Source organism: Leptinotarsa decemlineata, unplaced genomic scaffold (assembly GCF_025532065.1).
Source record: "Leptinotarsa decemlineata unplaced genomic scaffold, Ldec_3_MD MMD2_P_RNA_scaffold_14, whole genome shotgun sequence".
NCBI classification, from domain to species: domain Eukaryota; kingdom Metazoa; phylum Arthropoda; class Insecta; order Coleoptera; family Chrysomelidae; genus Leptinotarsa; species Leptinotarsa decemlineata.
Genome location: NW_027412528.1, coordinates 253,807 through 265,281, shown reverse-complemented (window position 1 = coordinate 265,281; position 11,475 = coordinate 253,807). Strand labels below are relative to the sequence as shown.

Sequence of the window (11,475 nt, the reverse complement as noted above, 5' to 3'; positions counted from 1 at the left end):
ACTGGATTCTGAATGTCGAAAACACGATATTGCATATTCACAAAATCCTAACAATCTTTCAGCTAGACACAGAGCAGATCAGGAGCTTGCAGAAAGTGCTTGGAATCGATTCAAGGCAAAAGACGCATCTATTGGAGAGAAAGGATCCGCTTGGCTAATTACGAATATAATGAAGGGGAAACGGCGATTTGGTATGGGTTGCGAGTCACCATCCAAGCAGTCACGGATACAGAAAAAAAAAGGTCCTACCAAGAAAAAAAAATCAAAAAAACTATTGAAAGACTCTAAGGTGATAGCTTTTGGTTCTGGAATCGTTAAGAAAGTGCGTGATGTTCTACACAAAGCGGGCGGAAGTGAATTTGTTGTCAAAAATTCTAAAAGAGCAGCTGAAATTGCACTGAAAGCAGCACGCAAATATACGAGGGCTGCGGGTGGGAAAAAGAAAATTCGCACACCGCGAATCATACCAATTCCTAAAATTGGTGGAATACTACCACTCATTCCAATTTTTGCTGGTTTATCGGCGCTAGGTAGTTTAGCCGGTGCTACAGCTGGCATAACAAAAGCAGTACAAGCAGCGAAAGCGAGTAGGGAGCAATTGAGTGAGGCAAATAGACATAATAAAAACATGGAGGCAATCGCTCTAGGTAAACGAGGAAGCGGTATCTACTTGAAGCCTTACCGTAAAGGATTAGGGGTCTATTTGAAACCTCAAATTTCAAAAAACTCATAGATTTGCTACCTCAAAGAGCTCTCTCCAACATCGACCTCAACTATCATGCTAAGAAAATGATGATTCCATATTTTCGGGGGGTATATATGCGTGACGATTTGCCAAAATCGGGACCACTCCGATATGAATCTGCCATAGTAAATTTGGATAGTCGACATGGTCAAGGGACACATTGGGTAGCATACAGAAAATGTGACACTTCAGTGAAATATTTTGATAGTTTCGGTGATTTACCCCCTCCAAAAGAATTGATTCACTATTTTTATAGGGGTTCAAATCCTATCAATATTATCACATATAACTATGAGCGTAAACAACAATTCAACACAGTATGGTGTGGTCATTTGTGTTTGGAATTTCTACAGAGCAAGACATGGAGATAACACCAGCGCAGGACAGGGAAAGTATCAAGAGGATGAGTCATTCATTGATCGCATATTCCAGAGTACGCACTTTACGAAAAATGAGTAAAGAACAACTCGCTGGTATGCCGAAAGAGGTGTTGATTGGGTGTGCATCGCATGAAATTGCATCTGTATGGGATAAGTTACCACAAAATCTACAAAATGATATTGATGTCTTGAAGTATCAGTACTGCGAAGACCATCAGAATAATTCCAGCGGTAGCAGCAATAATTCCGATGTGAATGATGGGCCACCTACAAGAAAAATTTTCTGTTGTTATTGTAAAGTGAATGATGTGAATGTAGTCACACATAATGGGATGGATCATCTGGACAGACCACCTAAAAAACGACGATTACTCCACAATTTCTGCTGTCAGCAATAAAAAGACATGAGTCAATGAAAATTCATCAGTCATGTCACGCACGTTTTCATTGTCGGGGCACTCTAGCGAGTTGAGCGCCAACTTCTACCCACCCATCGAATTGGATAGTGGCGCTAATTATGGTCTGGGCTTACACGGTTTCTATTCCTACAACTCCATATTCAATGTGGATGTGAAAAATAATGTTATCGCCTATTCTAAAGAAGCTAACTCACCTCCTATCATTATAAAAATTCCACCTGGAGCATATGAAATTGATGAAATCAATAAGGTGATTCAAAAATTCATCAAATCCAAAGAAATGCAATTGGAGAATGGAGCTGAGGAGAATATCGATGGAGTATTTCTCCTACACGCAAACAACAACACTCTGAAATGTGAAATGAGGTCGAAATATTACATCCATCTCAAACATGAAAACACTATTGCCGAACTTTTAGGGTTCGAAGCCGATGTGTTTGGCATCGATGAAACTCATGAATCAACATTGCCCGTAAATATCAATAAGGTGAGAATTATTCGTGTGGATTGTAATGTCACAGCTGGAGCATATTCAAATGGTGATGAAATCCATAGCATCTTTGAATTTGATATTGATGTAGAGCCCGGTTACAAACTCACCAAGGAACCGCAAAATATTATTTATATGCCAATACAGCCTGGCGGTCGTAAGTACCTCGACAATATCACTTTACGCATATTGGATGATAATGGTAATCTAATCAATTTCAATGGTGAAAAAATAATAGTTAAATTGGAATTGATTAGGCTATAACGATCATCATTTCTCATATGTTGATTCACAACATCGACGACCGTCATAAGTGTATCACAAAAATGAGTGGAGCAAGCATCGATAAGTTTGGTTCCAGAAGTAAGGCAGTTTCAAATAATGTTTTGCGAGGAAAACCTGGAGTTGGTTTTAAATTGACTTCCGATGGAAACTTTGATATGGAAAATAAACGATTGAAAAATATAGCCGAGCCTAAAGAGAGTACGGATTGTGTTAATCGGGAATATGTTGGTTTTTACATCTCGAAGATCAGAGGAGAATTAGATTCTGATATTGATGAAATCAATTTGAGATTAGATGGAGTAGAAAAATATTCCGCATCAGTCAGGGAAGATCTCATTACGCTTGGGCTGAAATTAGTGGAAATTGTAAAAAAATGTGAACATATGGAAAAGGATATCAAATCGATGCAATCTGATATAATAAAACAACCCTCGATAAGCATTCAAACAATTAAGCAAAAAAGATGGTGAGCGATGATAATCGGTGAAAAAATCAGTATAAAGCAGGAGTTGACTAAATTTTAACTCATTATTTATCATTTCCTAACGCTGAGCAGATGTCAATAATTGATAAAGCTATAGATTGTTTCTAAAAAATGGGGTTGTGCTTCAATATCCAGCGATTGCAGCAGCGGCAGCAGTTGAATCAGCGTAATGCATTTGGTGGAGACTATAATCATGTACATTTAAAGAAGAAAAAATCTAAAAGTCGATTCATTCCACGTATGCCCGCCGAACGATCAAGATATAGGCTGAGCGCTAGTAGTTTAAACTTCCTCAAATCTATTGGCTTGAAGGTGCGATATAAAAAATAGTGATAACATGGCGACAATCACCACAAGCGATAAACTGGAGGTGTTCGAAGAGCCCCTGTTCGACCATTCCCTCATTAGCCTTCATGAGCATACATATAAGCCGTATGGTTCACCATATTACAAAAATTCAGATGAAATAAGAATTCCAATCAATTTTCAAGATCTTATACTCGATATTGCAGATAGTTACATATATATCGAGGGGAAGTTCACACCATCTGATGCCACGAAGCAGTGCTACCTATCCAATAACGCCCTCGCCTTCCTCTTCGACGAAATTCGCTATGAAATGGGTGGAGAGCAAGTGGCCGTTGTTCGAAAACCCGGTATAACTACCACAATGAAAACGATGATATCATTTGGACAAACACATGCAAATTCGCTACTACCGATAGGATGGGGTCTTGATGTGAATAAACAAGATATATTGGATTCTGTCAGCAATGTATTCAGCGGTAAATTACCCTTGAAGTATCTCATGGGTTTTGCTGAAGATTACAATAAGGGGATACTGAATGTAAAACAGGAGCTCATTTTGATTATAGCACGATCATTCAAAAATTCATTTATTGGGGAAGTCGATGCAGATTTGGAAATCAATAAAATAGAATGGAGAATCAGACACATTGTGCCGGAAGATCGACAGAAACTGAAGTTATTGAATCGCATCAATAAAAATGGTAATAATGCTAAGGTGAAGGTGGCTTATCGTATGTGGGACCTTTATGAATTACCCACACTTCGTGACACATCCTCAGATATATGGGCCGTGAAGACGACCAACAGTCTTGAAAGACCTCGATACATCATCATCGGCTTTCAAAACACCGACCATTCCGAAAATATATCAAAAGATGTAACGAAATTCATACATGTGAATATTAATAATATTCGACTATCTCTGAACTCTGAAGTATACCCATATGAGCGTTGGAATCTGGATTTCGACAAGAAGTTAGACTCATCAGCCTATTATGCATATGAAAACTTCCAACGCAGCTACTATGATAAAGCTATGAGTGAACCGATGATGGATATTGGCAGCTTTCGCAACAACCCACTATTCATCATCGACTGCTCCCATCAACCTGAAGCTATGAAGTCATCCACTGTCGACATCAAAATTAAATTCGAAACACGCAAGGTGAAGTTTCCAGCGAACACCAAAGTATATGCACTAATCCTCCACGATGCTGTTTTATCTTATAATGCTCTTAATGGTTCTGTTCAGACTGGATTGTAATAAGATTGACATGTAATTCACCATGAAATATTCGATATTAAAACACTCAATAATTATTTCCTGCCTTTTATTCATAAACCAATTATATATAGATGGATATGAATTGAAACATAATTTGATTATCACATATACAACACATTTAAAATATTCTAAACACCATCATGTAAGGATTCTTCCAGTTGTGGGTTGGGACTCCGTGGTTCCAATTGATATTTCTCTATGATATTCTGCGGTAGGTAGGTGCATATATCGTAAAGGAATTGTTTTAAGTCTGCTTCAATTATCAGCTCACAGAACTCGTCCAAATTTCTGCTTCCATACGAATATTTATGACACAATGCCACACCGAGTTCATACTTCTCACTAAGCTCCAGAAGTTTTCGCACCTCCTCAGCATCATAACATACACTCAAATCATAATTTGATGAATGTAGAGCGTCAAAACTTAGATCAGCCAATTCCCAAGCCATTTTTCTTATGGCAGAATCCAAATCCACTGCTTCTGGCCACTCTTGCGCTGAATATTGCATCCACATATTCATAGGATGGAGAGCTCTGAAAATAAACCAATTGCATTCATTAGTTTGGTAATTATATTGTGAAAAAATTAAAATACTCACGTGAAATTTGACTATGTCTATGAAATGAGCAAGTTGATACATATTTTATATTATTATACCATATTTTCACTATTTACAAAAAAAAAAGATTGTAGTTATACTCTCAAAACTTTCAATCCAAAACATTGAATTTCATCAATGATCGGGTTTTAGCACCAGGATAATCCTGTGAACTTTGACCCATATAAGTAAGTGTAAATTTGGCTTTGGATGAATTCACTTCACGAATGAAGTCTTCTGTGAATTGCTCTGTTACACGTTTTGGAAGCCATGCTTTAAAAGGAGTATTACTTTCCTCATCCAATAGAACTACTTGAATGGATTTACCATATCGTGTGGAATACATTGACATTTTTTCTATTTTATATTCTCTATCAATAACCAGGGCGGTTATAGGTTTTTGCTCTAAAGCTTCACTTTGTTGAATTATAGCAAAATTGATTTTTTCAATGTCAAATTTCAAATTATTCATATTCATAAATATAGTGAAATTACGGTTCAAAAATATAAACTATGTTCACCTGTGTGATGATGATGTTCACTTTTTGGATTGGTAAATACTAGCTGCTGTCGTCAACACAACTCAACAAATACTCACTAACTATTCAATTACGTTAGGTAGTCTGAACTGAGTGAGAATATATGATACACTAAGCTTATATAGAAAATCATCCTCGAAAAGAGGGAGGGGTTCAAGGTTATGCATCGATGACAGTTATATCTCAAGGTCAAAGCACAAGTCCAGGGCCATGCCTCGAGGACCTATGATGTGACATCATACAAGGTCAAACATCGAGGTCACGTATTGAGCAAGGATAAATCTCAAGGTCGAACCGCATGGTCATATTGAACGTGCATAATGCAAGATCATGATGTATCTTTCAAGACCAAACTTCAAGGTCACATATTGAGGAACAGACTCAAATCTCAAGGTCGACACCCATGATCAAGGTCATATCATCTGACACGTAACTGAAGGTCATATGACGACATTCAAGGACAAGGTAAAATGGTGGGGGGAGGTCCTCAAGCGGCCTTAGACAACTACTAATACTGAATTCCCAAGTCATTTTTCATTTTTATGTAGTTGTGAGTATATGTGGGTGAGATGGTAATGACGCCAGCATGGGGTTACAGAAAAAACATGAAGCACTTAGCCGCAACTTAGTTGAAACGTTTCGATATCTTTTGCTTTCGAAATTGTTGGAATCGAATCCTACAAGGTCAATTCGGCTTTCACAAAAGCATTATCTGTAAAAGATTCAAGTTTTGATTTGAACGATTACTCAAATGTATTGAGATCGCAAAAATATGACATTTTGAGTGAATCGTCAATTTCAGCCTGACAACGTCTCCATACAATACAATTTTTATAAATCAACTATTTTAATGGTTCAAAATGAAAAAATCAGCTGTTTTTACGCACACACACGCACACGCACACACACGCACACACACGCACACGCACACGCACGCACACACGCGCACGCACGCACGCCCGCACGCACGCACACACACACACACATGCGCACGCACACGCACACGCGCGCGCGCCCACACACACACACACATGCGCGCACACACATACCTGTCGCGCAATAGTAGTGTGGACACCACGCCCTGGTGTGAATTGTGGGGTCTTCGAAGTTATAATAACCAGGCGGTAGAGGCTTATTAGGTGAATACCCAGCTATTTCCAGTTCTTCTTTACACACCGAAGCCAGTGACTTTTCATCAAAACAGACATCTGTAGCCATGACCACACCTCAACGGTAACTGCAGGTCAACCCACTGATGTCATTTTGTGGCCACATACACAATTCACACACCTCAAAATTTCAAGGTCATTATCTCCAAGGACATTATTTCAGGTATCATTATGTGGCCATATACCCTTGGTTTATATAGTGTTTATATAAAATTTCCAGAAAGCTGGCAATATAGATTTTTTCATTTCGATTATTTTCGAAACAACTGAAAGTATCAAAAACTCTAACGGAAATGATTTTATTTGTCAGTGGATCATTTCTACAAATGCTAATCGAGCATTTCAAATTGAAAAAAAAAAGATTTTGATATAGAAACTTTTATAATCGATGTTTGTTCTATTTGGTGAACTTTTCGTCGTTCTACCAACATCCCAAAATACTCGAAAATATTCGAACTCTTCAATTTTCACCTTTCTCTTGTTTATACTACAAAAAGTTTTTCATGAAATTAAAGTGCTGAATCTTGAATAAAATTTGCTCTCGATAATGCAGTAGTCGCCATTGATTCCATGCAGTATATTTCAATGTATTAAATTTCGATATATGATTCAGTGAAAAATCTTAGTAGATTGAAAAGATACTGGAAAGGAATAAAGAAATGATAATAATAACGTCTTTATTATTCTCGGAAATATTTCTTCTCACAATTGTTTAGTCATTGTTGCATAAATTGAAAATAAAATGCGAAGTTCAACTCGGTGGTAAAGAAAGTCGATGTATTGTTCTTTTATAAAAGTTGATATTGTTTTTATTTCGATCATTTTTGAAACAACTGGTACTTTTGGTTTCTCTACAAACACCGAAGTCGGCAACTGCACTGTTCGCTCCATATCAATCTACTGATGCCACTTAGTGGCCACATACACACTTCACACACCTCAAAATTTCAAGTTTATCATCTCCAAGGTGTCAGGTATCATTATTTGGTCATACACCATCATATCCAACTGCGTTATTAAAACAATAATAAATGAATCTTCATTAGTTTCATTTGTACTACATTTCCCAAAGTAAATTTCATAATTTACTTCGAAATCTATCGAAACAAAATCTATAATAAATTAAAATATTGAAAATCCCAATATGTAATATGGAGTCAGATGCTAAAAGTCTCTTCAAAATGAGTTAGAAAACGAATTGTACAAAATCCTTTGAAAAGTGTTCACTCAAAATTAGATCTCACTATTTTGAACATTTTCTATCAAGCTCAATCTTTGAAATAACAAGAAAAGTAATCGATCGTATATTATTGCCGATTTATCAACCTTATTCTGACAATTAAACACGTCTTCTTCCAAACTGGTTTAATTTACTTTAAGTTTTTTATACACACCAAAGCTTTCGACTTATCATCGGAAATAACTACAATGCATATCAACCTACTGATATCATTTTGTGACCACAATAATTATGTGGCCATTCATACACAGTTGTGCCCGAATGCCTTAATAAAAATAATGGCCACTGAAAGTGGATTGAAATTCCATGAATTGAGCATGCGCACAAAATGTAGTCATCACAATTGACCTTATTGATATATTTCATTGTATGGAATTCCCAACTTTGATTTCATTGAAATGTAATGGAAAAATCTTCCAAATTTTGAAATTTGATTCATTACAATTAGTTAGGAACCAGGTTGATGAATGTGCTATCGTCCGCCTAAGATTTGTAGAAACCCCGGTGACATTACAGATTTGTTTGGCGTGAAAGCAAACAATTGAGTGAAACCATTATAGAAATTTCATGTTATCAGTCTTTATTATTTTTTTTACTTCTTGAATGTGTTGAATATTAAGTTTTCATACTGGAGTTCATACATTAATAGCGTTGAAACAGGCGAATTTCTCCACATCAAATTTTGGATGTTACTTTCTGTCTTCTCTGCCTTTCAAAAAGCCAGGAAAAAATCATTGGTGCTTCGTTCCTCCCATTCCTCAAACCGTTCTTCGTAACCGTCGTCCACGTACGACGGGGGTCATCAGAAAAACCTATTTAGCTGAATTGACAAAACTTTCAATGCTGGATATTGATATGCCCATATTTACATCTTGAGTTACGTGACAAATATAAATGCCTGTGCATCTTCTCAAAACACGCTGAAGAATTGTATGAGAGACAATTCTGGTGTTTAAAAAATCTGAATTAAAGAAATCTGTTTCTTCCCGAAATTAGAATACATATTACCATACATTGCTTTCGCTAGGTAATAATTGAAGTTGTTGTCACTGTGTTGTGAATACCTCACTTATATTCTCAATTTGATCAGGTACGTCGATACATCTCTATTGGAACTAGTGTGTCAATATGCTTGCTGCAATTTAAACAATATGCCGAGAACGTTTGTATGTGTTATAAAAATATTGTTTTATGATCAAGTACTTCATACTTTGAATCCATTCAAATCAAAAATAGTTTTTACTTTCACTTCAATTGAATAAATTTAATAAATCCTTTTTCCGAATAACGCGTTTTGAAGTTGTTATGAATAAACGGTTATGTTTCACTGCTTAGAATATATTTCGCTTATCAGACTTGGGCTACTATGGGCTACTATTGATGTAATTAGATTTATAAGAGTAATTTCACTGATGTCGCAGAGGCTAATCATTGTATACAACTAGTATAGTACAAGTTTATAAATTGAAATAAAACGTTTTCAAATTTTGCCCAAATAGTAACTATATGAAAACTAAAAGTAAAGCTGAAGCAAACCTCCACACGGAAAAAAAAGATTTGTTACTTCAAAGAAATTTATTTAGTCTAATTTATTTCATCATTTTGATTAAATATCATTCATTCCAAACGACGTGTGTATTGTATCGATTTGATGATAATTTTGCGGAGACAAAATGAAATTCTCATTTTAATTTCTCTAATATTTCAATTCAAGAGGTCTTTTACTTAGTCAAATGAATTGTGGATCATTTCAAGAATAACATTTATTGAGTTCTCAAAATAATTCGGTCGAGTCAAACAATATAATTTCATCAAATCAAAAATACGTCTGTTGAATGAAAACTTTCCAATTCAGTTTAACACTATGGGGTGCTGTTTTGACACTAATATATAATTGAATCAACTGAATATTCATTTTCACTTCAAGAATACATATCAATACCTTTAACTAATTTTGGAAATAATTTCAAGATTATGGATAATTTCATTTCAATATTTTTATCATTTGTTGGTTTGAAAAATTGAATTGTTTCCTTTAAAGAAATGATATAGTTGAAATACGTCTAAGGAATAGAGTGCCGGTCGGCACCATTTGCATTTTCGCAAGAACCGTAAACTAATCACGAATGGAATAAGAATTAACAATGTGTTTTGTGTTTTTCAAGGAAATGACGAAGAGGTTTACAGTTTCTTTTTGATTATACGTGGATTGAAGTTTTTCAGTGTTTTCACAGGTATGTTGATAATATACTTTCTTTAATTCCATATTTTGAAATAATTATGAATAGCATGTATTGGATAAACGGACATCGTTTTTTTCAAGCACGTGCCTATACATTTTTCTCGACAGCTATCTATAAAAGTCGCTTGAAGTTCTTATTGTTTAATGTAATGACTGAAAGAAAGCTTCCATATTTTCAATTCTGTTTTTAAGAAAGTAGAAGTTGTCGAGTGAAATGATTATCATTGAGAGGTAGGTAGGTATACATACAATGGGTGCCTAGTTGACCTTTGATCTTTGGATACGAAGGAATTGGACATTTCCAGAGTAAATAGGTGTAGGTATACAATGTCGGCGAAGAGCTGTACCTTTATTTCGAATTGTAAATTTCTTACATCATAAATAATTGAATGGTGCCGTAAACAATTATTTCATTTTCATCATGATAGTATATACTGAATCCTTGAAGGAACCTCTTTTTAAGATTTTTCTTTCAAAGAACATTGTGAAATAATCACAGTTTTCGCTTGTATTACTTTATTAAAATCAGTAATACCGAAAAAGGAAAGTTATTTGTAACATATTTACAGAAATGATGACATCCAACAAAACTGCACGAACTCAAAACATGCAATATAATCTCTTTTATTTTTAGACATGGAGGAATTTCTTAATAACTTGGGATTAAATGACCTAATTGGCATTTTTAAAGGTAAAAAAATACATATATTATTTATCTCCTAATAATATACTTAAAACACATACTTTTCAGACAGAAAATGATGTATGTAACCTTAGACATAGCTAAAAGGCTCACTGATGAAGAAATGAAAGAAATGACTCCCCCATGGAATAAATTAGGAATCATATATAACAGAGGTGACATACCTCTTCATTCATAACTTTAATAATAAATATGTATACCATTACAATTAAAAACATATTCAGTTTTCTCAAATAACTATATATTTTTGCGATTTGCTGTAGATACTTATTATTATTCAGGTCTATACCTAAGTAATTAAATGCTAGAATTCTTAAATTTAATATATTTGAAGGCCTGAAAGTTATGATTGGAGACCTAGGTAAATTTTGTCATCACAGTCATATTTCTAATAAAATTTTTCTGTGTCATTGTTTTTTTCCTATTATCAAAAAATAAGGGTATCTCCTTTTGTTAAGTTGGATGTGTACAAAAAAAAAAATTATATTTTTATATTTCTATGGGATAATATCTAAGCTAGTTAGTAGAAATTGATCCAATAGTATTATTGCGAAAATGTAGACTATCACTAATCTCTGTTCTCTTT

The 11,475-nt window shown here is 35.0% G+C and overlaps 1 long non-coding RNA gene across 1 annotated transcript; it reads left to right on the top strand.

Moving 5' to 3' along the window:
* Positions 1-9,990: 9,990 nt before the first annotated feature.
* Positions 9,991-11,014, top strand: LOC141482363 (uncharacterized). Its single transcript, XR_012465471.1, has 3 exons — positions 9,991-10,178; positions 10,821-10,877; positions 10,938-11,014. It is a non-coding gene; the product is annotated as an uncharacterized lncRNA (long non-coding RNA).
* Positions 11,015-11,475: the final 461 nt, after the last annotated feature.